The sequence below is a fragment of the Pogona vitticeps genome, chromosome 4, assembly GCF_051106095.1.
Source record: "Pogona vitticeps strain Pit_001003342236 chromosome 4, PviZW2.1, whole genome shotgun sequence".
In the NCBI taxonomy this organism is placed as follows: domain Eukaryota; kingdom Metazoa; phylum Chordata; class Lepidosauria; order Squamata; family Agamidae; genus Pogona; species Pogona vitticeps.
Genome location: NC_135786.1, coordinates 200101937 through 200116475, shown reverse-complemented (window position 1 = coordinate 200116475; position 14539 = coordinate 200101937).

The window sequence follows — 14539 nt, the reverse complement described above, 5'->3', positions numbered from 1 at the left end:
AGAAGTGTAACTAGGGTATGTGTCACTGTGGCCAGATCAGACCTCTTAAAAAAAAGTGAGTGCAGCTGGCACACTAGTTTTAGCTGTGCAGTCCTTTGAGACATGATAACAGTAACAGCAGCAAACAACATTGTATCTAAGAATGAATGGTGATGGAATTACTGAATGGCAGTAATTCATTCATTTATTTCATTTGTATCCTGGCTTTTCTCCAGTGAGCTTAAGACAGCACATATTTTCTGCCGATCAACCCTGCAAAATAGGCCAGTTTGAGAGACCATAATTAACTCAAGGATGCCCCTGAGTTTTATGGGCAAGTGAGAATTTGAAGCTGGGTCTCCCCAGTCCTCGTTAAACAATCTTAACTTGTCTTGTAATGCTACAAACTGGACTTGTCTCCGTATTGGCACAAACTGTAATAAGGTCTGCTCTGACCAATCACATGGAAAGGCATTGTCAAAGTATTGCCAAATTATTTCTTTGGTTAAGGTGTGTGTCCTTCTGCCTTCCACCCTGACAGAAATAAAAGACATCACATATAAACAAGTTTTAGATAATTAGTAAACTGCTCATAACAATCTCAGGGATCATGCATTGCCAAGGGAATGGTAATTATAATGATTCAGGTGACATAAGGTACTGAATATGATAAACATTCTGGTGTCCAAATTCATCAGCCCAGAAAAAGTTCAACCCTTTTTATTGCCACATTTCTAATTGAGGCTAGTCACTATATCAAAGTGCAACCAAGTAGCAATTGTGGTAAGTCATTTTGTAAGTACAACTTCTTGGAATATCTTGATGCATTTCTGTGTTCCCTCAAGTCAGTCACATGTTTTTATTTCCAGTGGGAATTGAAAAGGCAAATCAACGGATTTCTACACATTCTAGCACTGCTCATAGAATAGGGGGATCCCATTTAAGAGAGAAAATTGGTTCTTTTATGAATGTTTCAGAAAACGACATTTGAGTAGTACTGTAGTAACTTTTCTTACTTCTACCTGGCAAGATGCATCTGGCAAAATTCTCTCTTCTACTCTTATGCAGTACCACCTGTACCTTCTGATTGCATTGGAAGCTGTTGCTGCTACTCTGTGATGGGGGGTTTGCAATGGCAAACCATAATGAAAGACAAAGAGATGAGTTGTGTAAATTGCTGATGAGACACAAAGGGAAGGATTAGAGAAAGAAAGAAAGAAAGAAAGAAAGAAAGAAAGAAAGAAAGAAAGAAAGAAAGAAAGAAAGAAAGAAAGAAAGAAAGAAAGAAAGAAAGAAAGAAAGAAAGAAGCACAGTCGTTTCTTAACAATCTTCGCTTTCTACATCCAGGCAACAAAGACCAAACCATTCTCAATATAAAGAATGTTCAGCAGTGAAAAAGTAAAACCAAGATCTCCATTTCTGCACATTCCCATTGAAAACCAAAGCATTATATACTTCCTTGTCTTCCAGTGGCAAATTGCATTGTTTGTGTGCTTGAAAGGCTGACAGTATAGCCAGCAGTGCAAGCGTGAATGCACATACTTTCTGTGGTGGCTGAGATATAACCTGAGCCATAACAAGTATCTTTCCTTGAACTGTTCTGTGATGTCTGTTAGAGCAAATTGTTTTCTGTTGTTGTGCTGAAAAGTTCTCCCCTCCCCAACCTCCACAGATACCTTTTCTTTCTCCCTCATCATGACAGACTAAAGAACTCGTTGGTGCTATAATGAAAGTCAGACCACACTCCCTGTCATGTCAAGAACGGTGCAGTCAGGAAAGTCGACATGATTTCATGGCTAATGATTCACTCGCTAATATCAATGTGGGCTGCAGTGAGGATAACCAAGTTGAGCTGTCTTAGATCAAATGATTCAATTAGGCCAGCTGTCCCTATTTGTCATGGCTCAACTCGCTTTCAAATTACCTTTCCAAAGTGCATACGTGCCTCAGCATAGAACTTAACGGCTCAACATTTCTCCTCCCCTTTAAAGTGGATATTTAGGTGAGAACTAACAGGAAACAGATTTTGGCCAAAAATGTGTGGAAATGACTCAGTAAGTCAAGGAGAAAAGATTTAGGGAAACATCACTCCCTAGGTTCAGCAATTTCATTTTGTTGATCAGCAAGACAGTTCCTTGGGATAAAGGAATCCAAGTAGATTACTTTTGAGTAAACATGTCTAGGATTGCACTGTTGATCTCTGATTGCATCCTCAAAGTGCGTGGGATTTTTATCGCTTTTAAAAAAATTGGGGTCTGCTTTCAAATGAAGCATCTTTCAGAATATGCAGAAAGTGGTCCCAAATCCTATTAGTTACATTAATTGGTGCAATGCAACTTGCTACAAGTTAAGAAGTTACTGTAGGTATTTGATGTTGCTCACCAAGTCACACAACAGCAAATGCCTATGTAACATCATAACCTGTGGCAATTTGCCACCAAGATTTACACCAACTGTGTTATGCTGATGTAACTACTCACTATAACTTTGGCTATTTTTCTCTCAGTTTTGCAGAAAAGTTGGTTAAGTGAAACAACCAATTTGCACTTGAGAAAAATAGCTTCAAAATGATAACTGTAATTTCCACACGGTCCTAGGCAAAATTGATGGCATGTTGCCTTTTATGTTGGACAAAGTGTCTTCTCCCTGCAGCTCATAATCATAATGAATAATTAGGGATTTGACTTTCAAATCAAGAAAGGTGTATGCTGACAAATTGGAACAAGTTCAGGAGAGGGCAACAAGGATGATTAAGGGGCTATAAACCAAGCCCTGTGAGAAAAGACTGAAAGCACTGGGCATGCTTAGCTTTGAGAAAAGAAAACTGAGTGGAGATAGAATAGCACTTTTCAAATACTTGACAGGCTGTCATTCAGAGGAGGGGGGCAGGATATGTTCTTGACCAACCCAGAGTGCAGGACATAAAAATGGGCTCAAGTTACAGGAAGCTAGATTTTGGTTGAATATAAGGAAAAACTTCCTAACTGTTAGAGCAGTATGGCAATGGAGCCAATTACCTTGAAAGGTGGTGAATGTTCCAGCACTGGAGGCACTCAAGAGAAGTTTAGACAACCACCTGACAGATATCCTTTGATTTGTATTCCTTTATTGGTCAGGAGGTGGACTCAATGGTCTTATAGGCCATGATAACATGGTTCTAATCCAAAACAAGGTAGTGGCCAGGTTATAAAATCCCAAAATATAGTGGGCAGTTGCCAGAAAGGGCAACTATGCCAAGTTGACTCCATTTCTGTGGACATCTTGGTTGAAGGTACTAATTAATGATGCCTTAAGAGGGAAAACTAGAAGGCATTACTAAATCAAGAGGACTAGGGGCAGGTCAAAAGATCATTTAAGTTTCATTTTGACTAGAATTTAACACAATTCTGAAAAGCCAAAATTCAAATATGGTTGGAGAAAAAGAAGCCAATAATAGACGGCAAACTGATTGAGTTCTGAAAAATGTCTCTGGCAGAGAAAAACTGAGGATAAATTAAATATTCTTGTTCCCTGCTGTTCGGAGTGATGGTTACTGAAAAAGGCTCACCCTCACCGTAGAGCTCCGCTGTTTCCTGATCTTCATCTGCTTCACCTAAAACAGGAGAAATTCATCAGGGCTGAACATTCAGGACAGGACTAATTTAGATATGAATCCGTTTGTTGGGAAATCAGTCTTTTGCCTGTCTTTCTTCTTGTACTACGTATTTAGCATATCAGTATCCCAAGATCTGATAGTACCAAATTTAAACCCATCAGTCCTGGTGAATTTAAATTTGGGATAATTAACTCAATTTATTGTTGAGCAAATTTTGTAGTATTGAGTCAGACTGAAATATTATCTATGGAAACCTTCACCTCCTTCATAGTTCTTGCAGGGATCTGAGGAATTTTTCTTACAATATACGTTCTGAGTTTCACAATGTTTTAAGCAGCTCACCTAACTCACTATTATACTTGATTCTTACATATAGCTAGTCATTTCAGAAAGAATGCCTAATTCGTATCAAAATTCTTCTATTGTGAGAAATCACACACACTCCCTAGAGGTTAAGCCCATTTACTTCAAGTTGTTTGACCTGTAGAGAAGTCAATAACATTTTTATTTTTGTTTGATGTCCTCAGTATTCTTGGTATTTTTATCATTGGTTTGCTTGTTTGAAAGACCTATGTACTTATTATCTACGGAACTAGTATTCTGTACTTGTTATTCTGCAGAACAATTGTCAGCTAATGGCATTAGGTGATTCTAAAGTGGAGAGTGTCCTCTTTTCCTGTCAGCATTATAATGTTTTCCTTCTCATTGATGCAAGTGCAAAGAAACAGGGCTTAGAAGTAGTTTTTTTGTTATTTTATCTTAAATAATTAGAAATAAAGGTTTTTTAAAAAGATTTATCTAGTTACAAATCATACAGTTACATGTATCTAGTTGTTTTTCAGGTAATAAGGGCATGATCAAGTTACATTTCAAAATTAACACAAGAGTTAAAAGGTACATTTTTGGTCTGCAAAAGTTATTTTAGGAGGAATTTTAGGGTATTTTAGAGCATTTTACCGGAATTTTTTGAGTACTGTGCACTCCCTTTTTTATCTTAAGTGGCAAGGGAAGCAAATGTTTTATCATTCATATTTTTGTATTTTGATGGAGCAATATCAGAACAAACCATTAGAGGGAACAATCATAACATTAAGAATTATCTAGCTCGCTTGAAGTAATGCAGTCAATTCTTTAAAAAAAAGAATATTTCAAGATCTAGGAAGAAAAATAAGTGTGTACCCTAATTTCAAGTTTGTTATATTAATTTGCCTTTTTTTGGCTGCTGCTATTGTGGAAATGAAAGAGCTTTAAGTTCTGTAGATCCAAGCCTTGAAGTCCCATGTTAGGTCCTGACTTCAAGAAGTGTAGATCCCTGAGCAGATGTAATGTTGAAAAATCCCACTACCCCTGGTAAGAACGCATATAGATGAGGGGCTCTTGTGAAGAAGAGGGTAGACGTAGTCTAGATGGGCGGGATATAAAATGAATGAATGAATGAGGGCAGTGAGGAACAGAGCCAATTAGGAACTGATAAGGAGAGTCCATATTTTTATGGGTACAGGGCAAATTGTATCAGTTGGATCCCACATTGAACAATCCTGCATGTAGTATGTCAATAGTGATTGTGCTGTCCACCAAAGTCAGACCCCTAATTAAGGTGCTTGACTTCCCCAGAAATCCTATAGAGATTTATAGACCTCCTAGGCAAAGAACAGAAGCCTATGGCTCATCATAGATGACATTATTTTAGCAATGCGTTAATCCCAGGATGAATTTCGTTGTATGTGTATATACTTACAATGACAATAAATTATTATTATTATTATTAAATCAGAGAATCTTTGACAAGCAATTCAGAATTAATCTGGGTATCTAAGTATAAGTATTTTCTTTCCTGCAATAATTCCAGGCAATTCCAAAGCTTGTTTATTCTTGAAGTCTTTTATTTCTATATGCTTCTACGTTCCATGTTTCAAAGATAGCAAGTTCAAAATATATTGGAGACAGTCATACTTGGAAGCAGTGCCCTGGATTTCCTGCCCCACCTCCAGCAGGTGCTGCCTCTGAGTGGGCACCTGTTTGAGGGAGTGGGGCAACGAACCATAGAACACTTGTTTGACTGTTAGCTGAACTGGCACGAACCGCTGAACCAGCAGCTCATGCCCATCTCTAGTTGCCACCTCTGGAAATACAAAACCTCTCTCTAGGCAGGTCTGCTGGTATGTTGGGAGACAAATCCAGCCATAGAGGAACAGAGACTATGATGGCATGTGACATTCCCAAGGCTCTTTTTTCAAGTAAGAACAGAATAAGGTGGCTATCTTAGGCAGCAGATGTTAGTAGACATGGGGATGAATTAAAAAAAGGGTCGCGATATTCGTGAAAAATCGCTGATTCATTAAATATTCATTCCTTCATATTTGTCAGTTCCAGAGACCCCGGCAAATACAAAGTGACAAATATTTCCCCATTTTTATTCTTCCCCCATATGAAGAGAGGGAAGGCTAGCCTTCCCTCTCTTCCTATGGCTTTCCCATTCTGCCTATGGGCCCACTGATCAGCTGATCGGCCGGCCGATTGACAGCCCGCCCCATACCCACCCACCCCCACAGCTTATCTCCCACCCCTTCCCATCCCTACCTTAGCCGCTGCTGCCATCCACCACTGCCCGCTGCCACTACCATCTAGTGCTGCCTGCTGCCGCCACCATTCATCACCACCCACCGCAGTGGCTACCACAGCCACGGCCTGCTGTAAGGGACACTGGCTGCCCTTTGAAAAGATGGCAGCTACAGCTTTTTTTTAGGGCAGGGAAGTTGCAGCTGCCATATTTGCAAAGGGCAGCCCAGAGTCCCTTAGCCTGCCTTAAGGAAATCCAGGCTGCCCTTTGCAAAGATGGGGACTGCAGCTTCACTTAGGCAGGGAAACTGCAGCCACCATCTTTGCAAAGGGCAGCCTAGATTCTCTTAAGGCAGGCCATACTGGAGGAGGCTATCACAGCAAGCAGTGCTGAATGGTGACTGTGGAGGCCGCTGTGGCACAGGCCTCCATGGATGGCGGCAGCAGCAGCGGCAGCGCAGACTGCAGCAGCCGAGGTAGGGAGGCAACAGGGGTAGTAGGAAGGGGGCAGGGAGGCAGGCTGTGGGGGTGGAGGGGTCAACTTTTTTTTAGCCCCCCCATGAATCGACAAATATATTCATACTTTGTCAGTTCATGGGCAGGATACCTATGTTTCGTGTTTCATCAAGTTTGATGGATCACGAAGCACAACGACTCGCCAAAATGGTGATTCGTCCCCATCTCTAGTTAGGAGGTAGACACATGTCCGGTACCCCAAAGCTAGCATATCACTCACCTCTTGTTGCCTCCAGGTGTGGTGATGTACATGTTCCATTACTAGTTATGAACAAAAATTCAGCTGCCAGCTCACTTTGGGGTGTTTTTTTTTTACATCGAGCAGAAAGACACAGTAAGGCAGCAAAATGTCTTGGTTTGTAGCAAAATGTCCACTATGATTACATTACATAATACATCCTGACATGGTCTCACTGACTACACCCCTCCCCCAAAAAAAGAGCAGTCTTCAATTGTGTCATCATTGGGCCTATCAGTATCTGCAGCACAAATAATCAAAACCAGGCAGCTCAAAGAAAGGACAACATATCAAGGAGGGAGCAATGCTGGGAGAAGCTCCTGCTAGAATTCTCAAGCCCAAGGTGGCAGAGGAATGCTGGGAGATGTTTTCCACAATAGCAAGTAGCCGTTCTAAACTCAGAAGGACAGAGGCCCCAACCTTCATCTGAACCTATTCCTTCCTGGGTAGTTGTCACCTGTACTCTGACTTTTGCATCACACATCTGTCTCTGTGTTAATATTGCCATAGATGCTCCATTGACAAACACTGTGGAGAACCTTTTGCTCTTTGGATGTTTTTGGCTTTAATTTCATCAACCCTACCAACATGCTGGGGGGAAAAAAGACAATGGAAACTGAAACCCTAAAACTCTGAAGGGCCAAAGTTTTCTATTTTTGTTCTATAAAATGAGGATAATAAGGCTAACCTACTATATTGAACTGTTGCAGAAATTACTGAGATTATATTCGTGAGATACTTAGAAAATGTAGGAGAAAAGGCTAAACTACTGAAGTGTTACATTGCCATATTCTAGAAAACAGCTTTGCAGTATATGACCACAGCCTGCTTGTAAAGCTATTATCTCTCAGTTGGTAAACTGTTAGCTTTGGAGGTTTTGTGATATTACATTGATGAAATACTTGTGCTGTTCCCTATAAAATGCTAGGTGGTTAGTATTATCATATATACAGTTTCTGTTTGGCAACATAATTTTGTGATTACAATACCAAGCAAATCTTACTATTGTTCTTTGACAGAGTGGCAGGTAGAGGAATTATTTTCTCATTGCACTGCAGAGGAGTCGAGGCTGGTTAATTTTACTTTCATGTAATGAATGTTGATCTGTGGAATGCTTAGAATTGGATAGCAATAGGCTAACAGAAAATGCTGGAAATCAAGGGACATATATGACTCAAGAATCAAAGATTTGTATGTCAAATATATCTGTCCATTTAGATGTGTGTTTAGTATCACTAGGATTCATCTCAGCCAAGAGTTAAATCATTCAGCTCTGTATTTTCCAAGACTTGTAGCTATGCTGAAAGCTACACAGCCATTTTCAAAGGACCATATCTTGACTCAGTAGAAGAGTCCAATACACTCTCTAGTTATAGGCCAGCAAGAGAACCAAATCTGAGTCTATTCATAAAAAGTGGTTCAACTGAAATTTAGTATTTTGTGGGAGACCATAATTTCAGCCCTGCCCCATGTATAGATATGTTTGATAGGGATAGAACACTTCCACTGCTATTTAAATGTTCTTATTAGTGATGCTGAATGCTCTTTGGGAAAAAGAGAGGTATACACATTTAGTAAATATAATGCCTTGTTTCTTGACTGTAACATCTAGCAGACATCATACTATATTCTGTATTTGCTTATTCACCATTAGTGATAGCCAATCATATGGATAGAATCTGGGGATATTCAGAACACCATGATATTAGTACAAAGGCAATGGTGCTTACTGCAAGAGTGGCAGAGTATTGCACATTTACAGGCAACATACAGTCTGGGCTCTCATTTTGCCAGCATTCAAGCATGTGATTTCAATGGTGGGAAAACATTGTTGTCTTTTTCAGTTACAGAAGGTCTAACCAAAATATCTGACAGGAATGTGTGTATCATATGTGTCTGTGCATGGAGTATGTTTATACAGTGTGTGTTGTGTGAGAGAATTACATCGCCCTGTTTTCTTTATGGGGACTGGCCATGTTTACTAATATAATTCCTGGAAGTTTTCCTGGATAACAATCTAGTATTCAGGGATGACCCCTTCATGGATTGCTGCCTTGTCATGGTGAAGGGGCTTGAGTAATTCAGAGAAGCTATGGGCTATGACCTGTGGGGACACCCAAGACGGACAGGTCATAGTGGAGAGTTCTGATGAAACACGATCCACTTGGAGCAGGAACTGGCAAGCCACTCCAGTATCTTTGCCAAGAAAAGTACATGGACAGAAATAAAAGGCTAAAAGATATGATGCTGGAAGATGAGTCCCTCAGGTCGGAAGGCATCCAACATGCTGCTGAAGAAGAGCAGAGGACAAGTACAAGTAGCTCCAGAGCTAATGAAGTGATTGGGCCAAAGCCGAAAGGACGCTCAGCTGCGGATGCGCCTGGAAGTGAAAGGAAAGTCTGATGCTGCAAAGAAAAATACTGCATAGGAACCTGGAATGTAAGATCTATGAACCTTGGTAAGCTGGTTGTGATCAAACAGGAGATGGAAAGAATCGACATTGACATCCTGGGCGTCAGTGAACTAAAATGGACGGGAATGGGCAAATTCAATTCAGAGGATTATCATATCTACTATTGTGGGCAAGAATCCCGTAGAAGAAATGGAGTAGCCCTGATAGTCAAGAAAAGAGTGGGAAAAGCTGTAATGGGATACAATCTCAAAAATGATAGAATGATTTCAATACGAATCCCATACCTTTCAACATCACAGTAATCCAAGTTTATGTACCAACCATTGATGCGGAAGAGGCTGAAACTGACCAGTTCTATGAAGACTTACAACACCTTCTAGAACTGACACCAAAGAAAGATGTTCTTCTCATTATCGGGGACTGTAATGCTAGAGTAGGGAGTCAAGAGATAAAAGTAACAACAGGTAGGTTTGGCCTTGGAGTTCAAAATGAAGCAGGGCAAAGGCTAATAGAATTTTGTCAAGAGAACAAGCTGGTCATCACAAACACTCTTTTCCAACAACACAAGAGGTGACTCTGCACATGGGCATCACCAGATGGGCAATACCGAAATCAGATTGATTATGTTCTCTGCAGCCAAAGATAGAGAAGCTATATAATCAGCAAAAACCTGGAGCTGATGGTGGCTCTGATCATCAACTTCTTACAGAAAAACTCAAGCTTAAACTGAAGAGAGTAGGAAAAATCACTGGGCTAGTCAAGTATAATCTAAACCAAATCCCTTATGAATACACAGTGGAAGTGTTTTTTGTTTGCCCTTGGTGCATAAAATTGTGGCCTTAGAGACAATTTATGACAGAGACTATTTTGACCCATCAAATTATCTCTGAATGGCTTCTGTCTTCATCCCATCAAATGTTCGGTTTCTGGTGTTTTAAAACAAAACCGGCTTTAAATGACAGAATCTGTAAAGCTACCAATGAACTTGGCTTACTCAGTGCGTTGACTCCTCATCACCGCCTTTGGACAGCAAACTTCCATGCTGTTTCACAACCCCCCTCATAGACTAAGACTGAAGATGTTTGCCATGTGTCAAGAAGAGATGGAAGCTTAAGCAACACTAACACATCCTTAGGCACAAGGGACCAGTGGCACTGTTTTTAAAAAAATCTAGACTAAACCTGCATTTTGTGCCTTTTGTGATCTTAGTGGGTCTAAAGTTGCTGCTCTTTTTATCTTCACTGAATGTAGACCTTTACAACAATTTATCCAGCACTCTGTCCTTTGGGAAGCTTCATCGCCTTGCCTCTGAATTGAAATTTGAAAGCCTTGTGCAATAGTTTGGCATCTGCACCACAACAAGGGCTTGTAAAGTGCTAATGGTGTGTGTTATGTTGCATAAATCTGTGCTTGCAAATGCTGTACAAAGCTGAAGTGAAAAGTGTAAAAACAGCAAAAATATGAAAACTGTAAAGACATTTAATGTGCAAAAAAGACCAACGAATGTGTGCCAGCTCAGTCGGTTGCCTGAGGGCAAATCTCTTGATGGGATGGTGATTCAGCTGTCAAGGTGCCTGAGTGGACTTGTGGTCATCATAATGATTGGCTAAGGAATAAACGTGTGTGTGTGTGTGTGTGTGTGTGTGTGTGTGTTTCCCTTCTCCTCCTCCTCCTTCTCTGTAGAAGGCAGCAATAAGCAGGAAAAGGTCAAATTTATTCAAATGAATTGACCGCACATTTGGGTAAGAATGCGGGCAGGCTCGTTAACTCAATTCACATCTTTTGTGTCAGGTCCCTAACATACCATACATCTGGAAAAAAGCAGTGATTTGTAAAAGACATTATGGGCTGCCTCTCCCAAGATTTTGTTTACAGTTTGTAATGAAATATGATGTAGTTTTTCATGGAGACAGACACTTACAATTTGTTTAGTTCTATTATGAAAGTATCAGTCTGTGGAGAAATAAGAACAACAGTAGCAGGATAAGCCAGGCTGTGGTCAGGAATAAGTCATGTGGGCTTCTAAACAAAATGAAAGTGGCATCAAAATGGTTTTCTAGATTTACCTGCTGATATTTTAATACTGGTTACAATGCCAGAAAAAGAACACTCAACCTTGAATGAGATTTATCTCAAAGACCCTAAAGGTCAAGAGATGTTGACATGAGGAAACATAGGTTTCCTGCTAGGAATGTACACCCAATTTCTGTTGTAACCTAAATAGTCCCACTATTAAAGGCACTGAAAAAGCAGATGAAAATGATGTTGTTATGGTCCTTTCAGAGATGCTGTCAGCCACTGTCTGCCACCTTTTGCAGTCTCGTACTATTGCTTCTAAAACTGTCTATGGAAGATGAAGCTTTGAGTAAAGAGCAATAGGATGCTGTAGCTTAAATATCAGGTAAAAGATGGGACTTCTTCTCCCCTATATAGATAGTCACCTATCTATATTACCTATCTATATCTGAAATTTCAAACCTACATCTCAGTCCTGTTCTCCAGTCCAACATTCCATTATCTTGGTTTGCATTTTGCAACATCTGAGCTGGGTAGCTCAGTGAGCTGGCATACCTGGCTGCAGAGCCAGGGGTTGGGAGTTTAATGCCCCACTGTGCTTCCTGGGAGAAGATGCAGCTACAAACTGGAGGAAATGCAAATTAATTCATATTTTCTTGCTGTGAAGTTGCAGCAGAGCATTTGGTTCTCTTCAGTATACGTGGCCACAGAAGCAGAGGAGGGAAAAAAAGCCTTCTAATTTGCAATTCCCTTGGGAGTAACTGTAGATGGCGAAGTTCTAAGGGATTGCTTTAAGAAGGCTTTCCTTCCTCAGTCAAACATTTCTCTTATCTAACTGGCAGGTAGAGTTCATGAAGCTGTTGAAAAATAAACAATTAAATACACAGGACTGTCCACCCAGAAGAAGCTGTTAAAAAAGAAGAAAAGATATGAAGGGTCTTGCAAGAGGAAAGGCTTTGTGGAGAGAGGTGAGTGCTGGCACTGCTTGTGCATGTGTCTTTGTGTGTAGATGTGCATGAGCATCTTGTCCTCCCCTTGAGAGGCAAGAGATGAGAGGGAAGGTGCTGTGTCTGTTTGTGTGTTGCTTGATTTTTCCTTTCTGCATTAGTTCAAAGCAATTGCAAAACTAAAGGATTCGATTTTTAAAAAGTAGAGGCGTCTCTAGAGGGGAGAAAAACTATGGATTGGGGCTGTGGGACTCTGGACTGATTCACATTTCCCATTGCATCATTTGATCAATGGAAAAAATGTGAATGAGTCCACCCCAAACCTGTAGTTTTCCCCACATTTCATTGCTCTGTAGTCAGGCTCTCAGCCTTTGTAACCATGGCCAAGTTATACAGTCCCAGGGTACAACATAGTATCAGAAGAAGAGAATGGCAAACACTTCTGAGTACTTTATTCTTAGGAGACCCTGGAAAGTCTTGCCATAAGTCAGAATTCACTTTATGATGCATGATGATAACGATGTCTGAATTGTACGTAACTGAAGTACAAATGCCCATGCTTGTGATACAGGCCAAGGCAGATGCAAAGGAGTTGATACATTAAATATGGTAAGGTATTAACATGTTCAAAACTTAGTAGGGATCTGATTATCTATAAGACTACTTGTTGCTCCATTGTGATTGCCACCGTACTCTGGAATAACAGCTTTTGGGAGAATTTTTTGGAGGAATTACAGTATACTGTAGTATGTATATATAGATTGCCATCTCTGTATATCATTAGTCCTTAAGAAGGTCCTAGTGCTAGGAATGTTATGTGCCATCAAGTCAGAAGTGACCCATTGTCACCTTAATAGGGTTTTCAAGATAAGTAAGACATTTAAGGAGTTGGTTTACCACACCCCCAGTGAGCGTCCATAGTTGGATGGGTATTCAAACCCGGGCCTCCTGAGTCCTAGTCCTTCATTCTGTCCACTACCTATACACATGGGGGTATCCAGTGCTAGAATAAGAATAGAAAATAGGTAGTTTAGGTGTCAGAGGGACTCAGGTGAGTTCCACTTATTGGCACATTTCAGTTTCCTTCTCCAAACAATAAAGTGCTGTCTTAGAATTACAATTAATAATTGCAATTCCGACATATTAGAATTATAATTAATAATTGTACTTCCAACCTTTTCAACGTTCTGTAGATATTAGAATACTCAGTTACAAGGTGTAAAACAGCCAGAGCTGGAAATGTTTTGGTTTGTTTTCTGGGGTATAGGATCTGGGAATTCTTGTTCCCAGAATTAACTTTGGCAAGGTCTATAAACAGTCCAATGTATATTCAGACTGGAGAATATTGTGGATTATCTCTTGCTTATCTACTGAGCACAAGCCAAATAATTCCCCCCCACATTGATCAGACTATAAAGGATGCTCTATAAATGAAGGATTCAGCTGAAAATAAAGCTATACTTAAGATGCTTGCAATTCTGACCCACATCCTGCCCTTTTAACCAGTGAATGTAGCCCTTCTTTTTGAAACTACTTGCATTACTATCCGCTTTTGTAATCGCCAGCACACAAATGAGAAGGATTAAAAAACATCTCTGTCCCTCCCCCTCTTTTCCTTATTTTGTACTCATGTACACATAAGGTGGAGGCAAGTGTATTTAGCGGGTGGTCTTCAGCAAACTGTGAATATCATTCTTTAGGAACTTAATGACACTTGCAGACAGCATCCTAGACTGGCACATTTGTGCTTCAGTATGCTTTCATCTTCTTTCAAGGGAGACAGTTATGTCTTATATGTGTGCATATATATACCAACAGTGAAGAGGTAGGGGGTATAGCAAAGGAACCATCCCTTGTGGTAATCTGAATGTTTTGGACATACTCAGTGTTGAAGGCCTCTAATCATTCATTTAATTCTCCAACTGAATTAACTCTGAGATGTCAGCATTCAGGATTCAGAAAATTCTACGCTTCCCAGGCAATGGATGTCACCACACTAAGGAGTTAATAGGCAAATTATGTAAAGTATTAGTATTCAACAAAATGCAATGCGCATGTGAAACAGAGTGGGGGAGAGAAAAGATTATATTTGTCAGCTGTGCTGCCATATGTTGCTCTGGCGGAAGCACAAGATAATGGTGACAATTTCTGTTTTATTGAATGAAGATCTACTTTGCTTCCCATTTTTTTGGAATGGCTACTCTTTCTGTTGTCTCCATCAACATGCACCTCTAAATGGATGCTCACATCTGCAGACACATCTAAAATCTCTCAA